Here is a 14,010-nt window from a genome sequence, read left to right as displayed (position 1 = left end):
CGCAGGGTATTGGAGAAAGGTGCTAGACTTAGTTTGAGAGAACGGTCGGCATCGGAAAATCTAGTAACCAAACCGGTACTGAGCACGGCGGGGTACTGGACGCTAGATTATGGAGTAGCTTCACGCAACCTGATAATTAACCTGTGGAGGATAGTCTCTTTATGAACTTTCCCCAAGAGCTCAGAGATCGAAGGCATCAACACAACGAGGGGGATAGGGCTTTCCAGCTTATGCGGCCCACTGAGATCCCAAGTGTCAGCCATTGAGAGCACAGCTCCTCTAACTAACTAACCATAGGGAGCGGGACCCCGAAAGCTTCAGGCTGAGGGGTCACTCAGAACATCTAAATTCTAGTGCATGGAGACAGGTTACAGACCATCAGCAATACCAATGGGAGCAGACTCCCGGACGAGCTCCCCTGAAGTGGCAGCAGCACCCAGAGACTTGGTTTACTACTGTGTCAGAGTTTGCTTTATGGTCGCATCAACACCAACACGGCCTGAGTGAGTACGCTGCCTTCCCCTGCGTCCAACCTGCACTATGCTCCCCTACACTACACCATCTAGAGTCCCGGGGCCTCCTCTAACCGTGGAGGGAACGTCATCTGGCTGCTCTGCTCCATCTCCTCCGGGTACTCCGATCAGCAGCAGCGGTACTCCCCTTACCGCGAAAATGGCCCCCTTTCATTTTCAGGTGACCCCGAGTCCCCGGGTCCAGAGACCCTCGAGCCACGGCAACCCCGTATCCGAGCAGTCCGACTGCTGCAGCGGCAGTACAATAGTGTGAACCCTAAAGGTGGGTTGAGAACGGACGAGAACATCAAGAGGGATAAGAATCGACCCTCGGACGGAGCGGCCCCAGGTAATTGTAGTCAGAGCCAGACCCTTTCAACCATAATGGAATTGGGTGAACTTTGCTGTCGTGTGAGCTTAGCCCCAACTCAAGCAGAGTCTCCATAAATGACCAGGAGTGCAAGGCATTATTCTTAGATGACTGAACCCACTTACATACAGTCCCCCATTCTGGTACATATGATCCCTCATCCTGGTACATATGATCCCCCATCCTGGTACATGGCCCCCCATCCTGGTACATTTGATCCTCCATTCTGGTGCATATAATTCCTCATCCTAGTACATGGCCCCAACAGTATACTCATCCTCCCTCTGATCCCCTGCAGCGCGGTGTCCTCATCTCATGCAGGCAGCTGATCAGCATGTGAGAGCTGCGTTCTCACACACTCATCAGCTGCCTGCTCTCACACGCTGGTCAGCTGCCTGCTCTCACACGCTGATTAGCTGCCTGCTCTCACACGCTGGTCAGCTGCCGGCTCTCACACACTGATCAGCTGCCGGCTCTCACACGCTGGTCAGCTGCCGGCTCTCACACACTGATCAGCTGCCGGCTCTCACACGCTGGTCAGCTGCCGGCTCTCACACACTGATCAGCTGCCTGCTCTCACACACTGATCAGCTGCCTGCTCTCAAATGCTGATCAGCTGCCAGCTCTCACATGCTGACCAGCTGCCTGCTCTCACACGCTGATTAGCTGCCGATTCTCACACGCTGCTCAGCTGACGGCTCTCACACACTGATCAGCTGCCTGCTCTCACACGCTGATTAGCTGCCGATTCTCACACGATGATTAGCTGCCGATTCTCACACGCTGATTAGCTGCCGATTCTCACACGCTGCTCAGCTGACGGCTCTCACACACTGATCAGCTGCCGACTCTCACACATTGATCAGCTGCTGGCTTTCGCATGCTAATCAGCTGCCCGCTCTCACATGCTGATAAGCTGCTCACTCTCACACGCTGGTCAGCTGCATGCTGTCACATACTGGTCAGCTGCCTGCTCCTACACACTAATCAGCTGCCGGCTCTCACAGGCTGATCAGCTGCCCGCTCTCACACTCTGATTAGCTGCCGACTCTCACACGTTGATCAGCTGTGTGCTCTCACACGCTAATGAGTTTCCCGCTCTCACACGCTGATTAGCTGCCTGCTCTCACATGCTGATCAGCTGACCACTCTCACACACTGATCAGCTGCCCGCTCTCACACGCTGGTCAGCTGCCCGCTCTCACACACTGGTCAGCTGCCTGCTCTCACACGCTGATCAGCTGCCAGCTCTCACACGCTGATCAGCTGCCCACTCTCACACACTGGTCAGCTGCCTGCTCTCACACGCTGATCAGCTGCCAGCTCTCACACGCTGATCAGCTGCCCACTCTCACACACTGGTCAGCTGCCTGCTCTCACACACTGATCAGCTGCCCACTCTCACACACTGGTCAGCTGCCTGCTCTCACACGCTGATCAGCTGCCGGCTCTCACACACTGATCAGCTGCCCACTCTCACACACTGGTCAGCTGCCTGCTCTCACACGCTGATCAGCTGCCAGCTCTCACACTCTGATCAGCTGCCTGCTCTCACACTCTGATCAGCTGCCTGCTCTCACACTCTGATCAGCTGCCAGCTCTCACACGCTGATCAGCTGCCTGCTCTCACACTCTGATCAGCTGCCTGCTCTCACACTCTGATCAGCTGCCAGCTCTCACACTCTGATCAGCTGCCTGCTCTCACACGCTGATCAGCTGCCTGCTCTCACACTCTGATCAGCTGCCGGCTCTCACACGCTGATCAGCTGCCTGCTCTCACACTCTGATCAGCTGCCTGCTCTCACACTCTGATCAGCTGCCAGCTCTCACACTCTGATCAGCTGCCAGCTCTCACACGCTGATCAGCTGCCTGCTCTCACACTCTGATCAGCTGCCGGCTCTCACACTCTGATCAGCTGCCAGCTCTCACACTCTGATCAGCTGCCTGCTCTCACACGCTGATCAGCTGCCTGCTCTCACACGCTGATCAGCTGCCTGCTCTCACACTCTGATCAGCTGCCGGCTCTCACACTCTGATCAGCTGCCAGCTCTCACACTCTGATCAGCTGCCTGCTCTCACACGCTGATCAGCTGCCTGCTCTCACACGCTGATCAGCTGCCGGCTCTCACACGCTGATCAGCTGACTGCATGCGATGAGGAAGCCGTACAGCGGGTGATCTGAGGGAGGGTGAATATAAGCTGCTCGTATCTCACATTTCTGCTAACATTATAAAGCAAAAAAAGATATAGAGTGATGGCTCGTACATTGACAAATTCATAACTTGATGCCCTCTTAAATCAAGGTATTACTGTATGCTGAAACTGAAATGTACTGGAAGTGTTATGCCCGCTATCTCCTGTGTATCATTGTAACTGAAGAAGTGTTGCTCCTGTCTAGTAAAGAACCGCTGCAGGAAAAGATCTGTTTGTCTCTCAGATTACTTGTTGATCTTGGCCAACCGATAACAGTGACACCCAGCCAAGACCATAACTTCTATGCAGAGTGCTGGGGCTTTTGGAGTCAGTCTCTCACTCACAATTACCGGCCAGTGCCCTCCTACGCCCCTGACTGTGGGCGTGAGCCCCAATTCTATAAATCAAACATCTACAGAGTGATATCGTCACATATGCCAGAACCCAAAATGCTCCCCTTTTTTTTTCTCTGCGGCACTAATGAAGCATTTGCATTTTGGACCGAGAGCTTCACGCTTCATCTTTGGCAGCTGTGCAAACGAAAATCCATCACTAAAATATCTGATATAAGAAAATAATTACATCCCGTGTGTGAATATTTTATGGATTCCTGCGAGGTTAATGATAGCGAGCAGACAGAGTGACCCATATATTTCCAGCATCAGGGACACACGGCGCTGTATCGACAGGTTATCTATATTAATGGGATCCCCCCAGGGCTCCTGCCTGACTGTCTACATAGATTTTTCCACTTCAGTGGAAATCATATTTCATTCCTCATGTGTGTGGTTCATGTGGAACAAGATAGTTCAAGAAAGAACGTGACATGGAGAAGGCGGCGTCAGGGGTACATTCAGAAAATGGTTGAAAAAAAACAAATAAATCCAGGTTTGCCCATAGCAACCAATCACAGCGCAGCTTTCATTTCACCAGAGGCGTTTAAAAAATGAAAGCTGAGATCTGATTGGTTGCTATGGGTAAAATACAGTTGTGATGAGGCCTAATGGGTTTTAATACTTTCATTCTCTTGGTGTGTTTTTTTTTAAATGCAATTTTCCAATTACCGGTCATGTGATTTATAGATCGTGTTATTATTACTCTTGGAAAACACACACACAAAAATCAATACACTTTAATACATGGAATATTTACCACAGGAAAAAAAACAATGAAAGGTCTACGAGAGAAAAAAATGCCACAAACTCCTAAAAATAACATTAAACCTACAGCATGAGAGAAACACAAACATAGCCATCTGATCCCTACCTTAAAGAGTGTCCAGCACGCTACCTAAGGCCTCCTTCACACATCCATGTTTCTGGTATGTGTGACGTCCATTTTCACATGTACCGGAGACACGGACACACGTAGACCCATTAAATTCAATGGGCTTGGTAACACGTCTGTGTTTTGACATGGACTGTGTGTCCGTGTGCTCCATGTAGTGCCCCTGAGACCCTCAGGGTGCTGCAAGGTTCGGCATCCCAACCAGGATGCAGGGCCTACCCTCTCAGGTACCCAAAACCCCAGTGCTGGTACCAACAAAACCCCAGGTAATCCCAGTTTTCCCCAACAATCCCCATACAATGGTACTTAGCTAGGGTGGGACCATGGATGGCTGCCTAGAGGTGGAGTCACTCCAGTCCACTAGTTGACCAGGTGGGAGGGGCAGTCTGTGGAGAGTAGTCGGGAACACAGGAAGTCAGTGGGCAGAACAGTGTTGACAGTGAAGGTGAAGGAAGTGACTCCCTGTCCCGGGTTGACGGTGACCTGGTACCCAGGAGAGGTGGTTGCTGGTGGAGTATGGTGGAGAACTCCCGGAACTACGCACCGACGGGGTACAGGACCCTAGAACAGGAAAGAGCTTCAAGCCGACCTATTAACACCTGCACAGCAAAGGGGACCATCCTGACCCTAAAGAATCTAAAGACTTAGTAACAAAGAGAGAGCCGGGGACAGGACCAGAGACTCCAACCCCACAGGGTTCACGCTACCGTCAGGCAGACAGAGGTGGACAAACCACAAACCGGGGACCCCCAGTGTTCCATACCACAGGGACCCACTTACCAGAGACAGGTGCAGGGGAAGAAGGTACCAGAGAACTAGACTGGCACTGCGACAAAGGGTACTTGCGGAGGGCCCAAGTCATCAGAACTGCACATTCCATCAGCCCCAGCAAATCCTGCAGCGACGGCTCCCTACACTTAGCCGCATCACCGCAAGTGGCGTCAGAAATAACTTTATTCACAAATCCTCTGTAAATATCCCCCATTACAAAAAGGGCCCAGGGCACAGAACCGGGAACGTCCACCACCATGACAGTCCCAATAGAGACACTGCCCGGAACCGAGTACCCCATATCTCTGGGTGCTACACTCCACATGGCGACATGTCCGTTTTCTGCCGGCAGCACGGGTGTCCCACAGACCACACACTGATGTGATCTATGTGATATCACTAACACGTACTAGAGAAAACACCTGTCCCTTAAAAAAAAAAAAAAAAAAAGAATTATTATACTCACTTGTCTCCAGTGATGCTGTTGCTTCCGGGTCCACTCATTATGCCTCATGCATATTCACTGCACTGGCTGCAGACCCGGAAGTAACAGCAGCACCGGTGACAGGTAAGTATACAAGTTTATGCTTTCCGTGTGCTATCCAGATATCACACGAACAGCACACAGAAGACAAACACACACAGACACATGGATGGCCTTAGCTTCCTTCCCCACGGACCGTCACACACGTGCGTTTAATGCTCAGATGTGTGAATGAGGCCTAACAGAGGAACATCAAGAAAAAACTGCTAATATCAATAGCAAATATGGGTGTATGTCCTCATGTCTTGTGGTTCATGATTTCCTTGCAGTTTTATATTATGAAAGTATATTGTTAAATATCTTCATAATAAGGCCATGTTCACACAGGGGGCTTTTGCTGCGTTTTTTGTCTGCAGTAAAACCTTGTCTTTTGGCAGTGAAAAAGGTGCAATTTTTGCTGCATTTTTTATCATTTTTTTGCTGCAATTTTTGGTTTATTTATGGTGCACTTTTTGGGGAGTTTTTGCTGGACTTTGGTATAGTCAAATTACGGTGACCCAACCATTTCAATAATAATAATAATAATAATAGTCTTACTAACATTAAACTTCCCCCTGAACCGCACACACTCCCAGCCATAACCACCAACTCGGGAGCACCAATAGAAAGTGGGGGGGAGGAATAAATACAAAACACAGGACCCCACATTTCAATGCCGACAGTCCACCAAATCACCAGACCACCAACCAAAACCGGCAAATTAGAGGGATCTATACATCCATGAACCCCCAGTAACCATTTACACCAACTTCGAGAGCCTACCCAACTGCTGACAGCCACCATGACCCTGCTACCACTCAATAGAGAGGGCGGGCGGGACAATCCCAGGGGAACGCAGGCCAAAAGGATCCTCCACCCCAACAGTCCACTAGCCCCCACCCCTTATTGGTGTCACCTCCCCCCTTTTTCAAAAAGGCAGCAGTTTTCCGTTTCAGTCAGGAAGAAAAAGCAAGCGTGTGCAAGTCTGTGTCCATGAGCTTTCATAGATTTTACTGGGACTGTAAAAAGCAGCTTTTATTAGCAAGTGTTTGCATAAAACCAATGAAAAAAACATGCAAAAAAAAAACCATGGCAAAAATGCAATGAATGAACATAGCCTAAAAGAACATGGCACAATCCACAAGCCCATGTCAATAAAAGATGGAACAGCACTAAGTCATAGATTTTACAGTTTCCGTGTTCTGGATCTGTAATACAGATGTTTGGAGGGTCTCAAAAATGTAAAAGTATAATGTTATAAAAATGTGAATCTCATATTAATATTCAATAGTATGTATTCATTATAATAGCTGGATATTATAAGTAAGTGTAGTTCACATGATTCTGTATCTACTGATGTATGAAATGGGGAGCGTAAACTATTCCCCCAGACTTTGTTTATCTAGGCTTCTCCAATCTGGATAAAATTGCAGAAAATTAGACTTTGTTGGCCTTGAAGAAGTCTTAGGGGTGCTTCACACACAGAGAGCTCGCTGCCGAGATCGCTGCTGAGTCACGCTTTTTGTGACGCAGCAGTGACCTCATTAGCGATCTCGCTGTGTGTGACACTGAGCAGCGATCTGGCCCCTGCTGCGAGATCGCTGCTCGTTACACACAGCCCTGGTTCGTTTTCTTCAAAGCCGCTCTCCTGCTGTGACACACAGATCGCTGTGTGTGACAGCAAGAGAGCGACAAATGAAGCGAGCAGGGAGCAGGAGCCGGCGTCTGACAGCTGAGGTGAGCTGTATCCAAGATAAACATCGGGTAACCAAGGTGGTTACCCGATATTTACCTTAGTTACCAGCCTCTGCAGCTCTCACGCTGCCTGTGCTGCCGGCTCCGGCTCTCTGCACATGTAGCTGCTGTACACATCGGGTTAATTAACCCGATGTGTACAGCAGCTAGGAGAGCAAGGAGCCAGCGCTAAGCAGTGTGCGCGGCTCCCTGCTCTCTGCACATGTAGCTGCATTACACATCGGGTTAATTAACCCGATGTGTACTGTAGCTAGGAGAGCAAGGAGCCAGCGCTCAGTGTGCGCGGCTCCCTGCTCCCTGCTCACACTGGTAACTAATGTAAACATCGGGTAACCATACCCGATGTTTACCTTAGTTACCAGTCTCCGCAGCTTCCAGACGGCGGCTCCGTGCAAGCGCAGCGTCGCTTGCACGTCGCTGCTGGCTGGGGGCTGTTCACTGGTCGCTGGTGAGATCTGCCTGTTTGACAGCTCACCAGCGACCATGTAGCGATGCAGCAGCGATCCTGACCAGGTCAGATCGCTGGTCGGATCGCTGCTGCATCACTAAGTGTGAAGGTACCCTTATGTAGAGTAGATAATGGTTACAAGTTCCTTATCTGGTGAGCTGGAAATTAAGGGATTTATGTTTTAAGGCTAAGGTGATATTTGATTGTTTGCAGCTGGTTCCGTTGAATGTAATTATAGAAATATAGACACTCTCTCGCTTATTGATCGTGGAAGGTGCGCTGAGTTGTCTCCTCATATATAAGAATAAAGTCTTCAATGAGAACAGATATATTCGGCCTCCTTGATTGATAAATAAGAAATTCTCCTGTCATATAAGATAAAGATAAAGTAGTGATCATTGGGCCGGTCATTATGCACTTGAGTTCTATGGTCACGATAGTACGATAGTATGTAGTGTAATGGTTCTGCCGCAAAGTTGAAGCTGTTACCAACTGACATGATAAATTAAGCATCAATAAGTGTCTATTAATCCATCCATTCCTCGCATCATTAATCACTCCATGGGGCATCGGCACTACGGATTCGGGAGTGACTAAATATCTCCTCTCATAATTGTGCCATTATAATTATACCTTCCAGGCGGGCATTGCCAAGAGCGGAAATCTCTGGACCTTTGTGAGTCACACAGAGAGGACCATGTGAGATCTCCTGCCCACGCAGAGAAGACTTGGGTGGTTTTAAATATGTAATGCACCCGAAGAGATGTGCGAAGCAATAAATGCTACTGACACAACAAAGAGAATCTAAAGTGAGACTGTGAATGCTGAATTATTGCATGTCACAGTATTAGAGATGGGGGCACTGTGCACCCCGGCATCCCCCCTCCCGCCTGGCTCTGTCATGTTCCAGCAGTGAGATAGATGTTATATGCCCACTTGCAGTTCCACGCACTGAAAGAGCGGAGCAGCTTGGGCTTCCATCACTCCGACAGCTGCCTTAAAAGCCTATTAATATTTTATTACATGGTTTGCTTGCTCTTTATGCTCCCCTGCTCTGCCTGCCACTGACACATTATCATGTACGCTCACTCCCATAACGGGGGCGACCCTGGGGAACCTTCAAATTCTAGAATATGTGTTTTCTGCTCTAGTACCCGGAATAAATCTGGTTTCTATTATTATAATAGGATTTAAAAGGATTCAGTCCCCAGGTTTCGGCTACCCAATCTGATAGCAGCAGGTTGTAGGGGCAGAGAGTTTAGCCTTGTTTAACCTAATAAATAAATAAATGGGGTCTCCCCTATTTTTGGTAACCAGCAAATGTAAAGCAAACAGCTGTGGGCTGATATTATCAGGCTGGGAAGCTCCATGGTTATTTGGCCCATCCCGGCCTAAAAATAGCAGCCCGCAGCCACCCCAGAAGTGGTGCATCCATTAGATGCACCAATTCTGCCACTTTGCACGGCTTCTCCCGATTACCCAATCGGGTTAATGTTTTTTGGGGTTGATATCAACTGCATAATGTCACCTGGCATCAAGCCCTGGTTTTAGTAATGGAGAGCCGCCTATCAAACACCCCCATTACTAACCCAGTAAGTGAAAAGAAAAATAGGCAAACACAAAAATAGATTATTTTAATAAACACTCCCCAACTCTTTCCCTCGTTCACCAATTTATTTAAAAAAAGAAACAACAAAAAAACATGCAGGTACGGCATAGTCTACAGTAGTGAATCGGACATAGTCCGGGAATTTGATGGGGTCCAGAAAAAAAAACCTGAAAGACATAAAAAGAAAGAAATAAAAATAAGAGACTGTCCCTCATTCACCAATTTATTAGAAAGCAAAGTTCTCAGGTCCAACGTAATCAAACGGTTCCCAAGGCATTCCTCAATTATGTAGATCAAATGCTATGGAGCCTAAGAAGGAGGCTGAGAACGAGGCTCCATAGGCTTTGAGCAGCAGCCACTCATGGCTCACGCTGCAATCCGCGAGACCTGGCTGTGAAGAGTGGTGACGTTACTCAGCTACTGACGTCACAGCTTGTCAGATATTCCGCGTCTCGCGCAGCCCTTTGTGTAACCCGGTGATCCTGATATCATCACAGATTGTCACAGTCGCGAAGCGTGGCATGAGCTGTCAGTGGCTGCTGCTCAAAGCCTATGGAGCTAAGTAATTGAGGAACCGCTGAACAACTTTGGACCTGGGAACTTTGCTTCTGTATATATATACTGTATGTATGTATATATATATATATATATATATATATATATATATATGTGTGTGTCTCGGCTGGGTTCCTGGTGTGGGCTCCCGTGGGTGCAGCACTCACCGGGGAGTCGGGGCTCCGTGTCGGTGCGGATGTCTTCTTGTCGCGCCGTAGTTCGTGATGTTCACTGCTGAGCCATTGGTCGCACGCTGTTTAGCGCACGCGCTGTAGCGACGGTTGTCACTGTAATGACGTAATTTTGGAGCAAGACAGACAGACAGACAGAATAAGGCAATTATATATATAGATGCCATGCAGTTGAGCGAGTACCTAACCATTCGTACTCACTATACTCATAACGAGTACTGTCTAATACTTGCATATTCGTTCCGAATAGCGTGTGCAATGCAAGTCAATGGTGAACACCTGGCAAATAACGAGTAACCTGAATCCTTTACTATTCGTGTGAGTACGGCGAATAGTACTGCATTCGGGTTACTCGTTACTTTGCCAGTTTTTCCCCACTGTATTAGACAGTACTCGTTATGAGTATAGTGAGTATGAATAGTTAGGTACTCAATCAATTCTAATGGACACATCTCCATTACTAACAACAGGGCTTGATGCCAGCTGACACTACACTGCTGTCATCGGCACCAACTACCATTACGCCAATTGCCACCGCGTAAGGGCAATCAGGAAAAGCGCCAGAATTGGTGCATTTTATGTGATGTGCTACTACAGGGACAGCTGCGGGATGCTATTTTTAAGCTGGAAAGGACCCAGTAACCATGGACCCTCCCAGCCTGATAATATCAGCCCCCAACTGTCTGCTTTACCTTTTCTAGTTATCAAAAATAGGGGGACCCCTCAATATTCATTTTTAGGTTAAACCAGGTTAAACACTGTTTGATGAAAGGCATTAAAGGGTGCAAGTTTATAATATATAGGGAGGCTGGTACATTGTTTATCTGGAGGATATTTATCTACTCTGTCTATATATCTATAGTTTTATATTTGATTGCTTTATTATTTCTGACAACTAGCAAGAATTTATAAATAGGGATGATCGAATATCACAAATATTTGGCAATATTCGGCTTCGCGAATATCCGACGAATAGGTCGCCGCTATGCGAATATTCGATGCGCAATGTAAGTCTATGGGGAGCCCGAATAGTTGCTATTCGGCAACTTTTCGGGTTTCCCGTAGACTTACATTGCGCATTGAATATTCACAAATAGTCGAATAGCGGCAACCTATTCGGCGATTATGGGCGTTGCCGAATATTTGAGGTATTCGATCATTCCTATTTATAAACAGTAGTCTAGGATGTAAAAGATGATGTTAAAAACGCATTGCATACAGATGCTATGAAGGAAAAAGGACGCACATTCATTGCTCTCTCATGACAAAAGGTTACCCATATGGATTCCACTCGTCCAACTTTTCAGGAGTGGAATGGGATCAATTTTTTCACATGAATGTGCATGAGCCCTTAAAACAATCACAGTGAGGAGGAGGGAGGTTTTGCTGGTTGTAATGAACATTTTGGAGTTTCGCTGCATTGATGCCTCCTGTCAAATTCCCATACTGTGCGGCGTTTCTGCAATGCGCCATCTCCACAGTATACTTGGTCTGATCTCCAGTCTTGATAGGTATATCTATACATCCTCACGGCAGTACAGGGTAAGACCCGAGTAATGGGAATAATAATTGCAGTAAAAGAGCACTGTAGATGAAATGCAAATAATAATCTCACACGTCTCTCTCCTTGGTTCCTTTTCCCGCTGCAGGGAGCGAGGATAGACGTCACTTAACATATGTACGAAGCGATTTCCATCTCACTGTCTACTAAATATAACCATCCTGCTTCTCATCTGACTATGGAGACAAGTGGAGGAGCTGGAATACTTACAGAACAAATACATATAGAGCTAAGCATAAATGAGTACACCCCCGCTGAAAAGTAAGATTTGAATCAATATCTCACTGCCTACGAGAACAATTTCCAATATTTCGACCAGGCTGAGTTTCATAGAACATTTTTTAACCCATAACATGAAAATATAACTTTCAATGCAAAATCTCGAATACACAAGTTGGCTACATATTACATCTATATTTTTCCATTCTTCAAGAATGAGCTCTGGATGCTGGATGGAGAGTGATGACAACTTGTCTCTTCAGAATTCTCAGAATTCCCCATAGGTGTTGGGTTGGGTTCAGATCAGGAGACACTCGGCCACTGAGTCACTCTCACCTTGTTCTTCAGAAAAACTACAGATGTGTGTTTTAGATCATTGTCATGTTGGAAACGTGCACGTCTACCAAGAGCACAGAGTGATGGGAGCAATTTCTCTTTCAATATAGAGCAGAATATCTGTGAATTCATGATGCCATCAATGAAATGTTGTTAGCAGTGAGGTTAAAAGAAAGGTAGGAAGAGTTTATGACAGTAGATAGGTGGAAACAAACAGTAGAGAGGCAGGGAAGTGATGGAAGGAAGTAAAGAGGTGTGAACAGGCTGCAGTGAGGGGAGAGAAGGCAGCAGAGAGGTGAGAAGGCAGCTGGGAGGTGAGAGAAGGCAACCATGAGGTGAGAGAAGGCAGCAGAGAGGTGAGAGAAGGCAGCAGAGAAGTGGGAGAAGGCAGCTGGGAGGTGAGAGAAGGCAGCAGAGAAGTGAGAAGGCAGCAGGGAGATGAGAGAAGGCAACCATGAGGTGAGAGAAGGCAGCAGAGAGGTGGGAGAAGGCAGCAGAGAGGTGAGGGAAGGCAGCAGAGAGGAGTAGGCAGCAGGGAGATGAGAGAAGGCAGCAGGAAGGTGAGAGAAAGCAGCAGGGAGGCGAGAGAAGGCAGCAGGGAGGCGAGAAAAAGCAGCAGGGAGGTGAGAGAAGGCGGCAGGAAGATGAGAGAAGGTGGCAGGGAGGCGAGAGAAGGGAGCAGGGAGGTGAGAGAAGGCAGGATGGAGGTGAGAGAAGGCAGCAGGAAGGTGCGAAAAGGTGTCAGGGAGGGGAGAGAAGGTAGAAGGAAGGTGAGAGAAGGTGGCAGGGAGATGAGAGAAGGCAGCAGAGAGGTGAGACAAGGCATCAGGGAGGAGACAGACAGCAGGGAGGTGATAGATGGTAGCAGGAAGGTGAGAGAAGGCAGCAGGGAGGTGAGAAAGGGCAGCAGGAAGGTGAAAGAAGGCAGCAGGGAGGTGAGATAAGGCAGAAGGAAGGTGAGAGAAGGCAGCAGGGAGGTGAGATAAGGCAGAAGGAAGGTGAGAGAAGGCAGCAGGGAGGTTAGAGAAGGCGGAAGGAAGGTGAGAGAAGGCAGGATGGATGTGAGGCAAGACGGTAGGAAGGCGAGAGAGGGTGGCAGGAAGATGAGAAATGTTGGCAGGAAGATGAGAGAAGGCAGCATGAAGGTTAGAGAAGACAGCAGGGAGGTGTAAGCAGGCAGCATGGAGGTGAGAGAAGGCAGTGGGATAGTAAGCATAAGCAGGCAGCAAGGAGGTGAGAGAAGGCAGCAAGGTTTTGTAAGCAGACAGCATGGAGGTGAAAGAAGGTGGGGCAGGGATGTGTTAGCAGGCCTAGATGTGCATGCAGAGAAGTGTGAGCACACAGTAGAGGGGCAGTAAGGAGTAAGCAGGCAAATAGGTGTGTGCAGAGAGGTGTGATCAAGCTGAGAGGCGCATGCAAACAGAAAGATGTGAGCAGGCAGTAGAGGGCAGACATGTGTCAGCAGACAGAAGAGGGCCATGCAGGTGAGCAGGCAGTAAAGAAAGATGTAGTGAATTATGGGAAGACAGATAAGCAAGGAGTTGATAGTAGGCAGTTGGTAAGCAGGGAGATGAATGCAAAGAATAAAAAGGCAAAGAGGTAAGATCAGAGTAGAAAATCAGAAAAGTGAGGACAGACAGTAGAGAGGCAGGGAGGTGTGAGCAATAAGTAGAAAGACA

At 48.1% G+C, this 14,010-nt stretch overlaps 1 protein-coding gene across 2 annotated transcripts in view; it reads left to right on the top strand.

Moving 5' to 3' along the window:
• Nucleotides 1-14,010, top strand: part of TMEM91 (transmembrane protein 91) — a 92,561-nt gene that overhangs the window by 55,351 nt on the left and 23,200 nt on the right. The window contains exon 2 of one of the 2 annotated variants that reach the window (XM_075322555.1): nt 11,865-12,037. The exons of the other annotated variant lie outside the window; for it this stretch is intronic. The gene's annotated coding sequence lies outside the window, so the exon portion shown is untranslated. The remainder of the gene's footprint in view (nt 1-11,864; nt 12,038-14,010) is intronic. 2 annotated transcript variants of the gene reach the window in all.

Source organism: Anomaloglossus baeobatrachus, chromosome 9 (assembly GCF_048569485.1).
Source record: "Anomaloglossus baeobatrachus isolate aAnoBae1 chromosome 9, aAnoBae1.hap1, whole genome shotgun sequence".
Classification (NCBI taxonomy): Eukaryota; Metazoa; Chordata; class Amphibia; order Anura; family Aromobatidae; genus Anomaloglossus; species Anomaloglossus baeobatrachus.
Note: the sequence above shows the minus strand (reverse complement) of the source record. Positions and strands in the feature narration are given on the sequence as shown.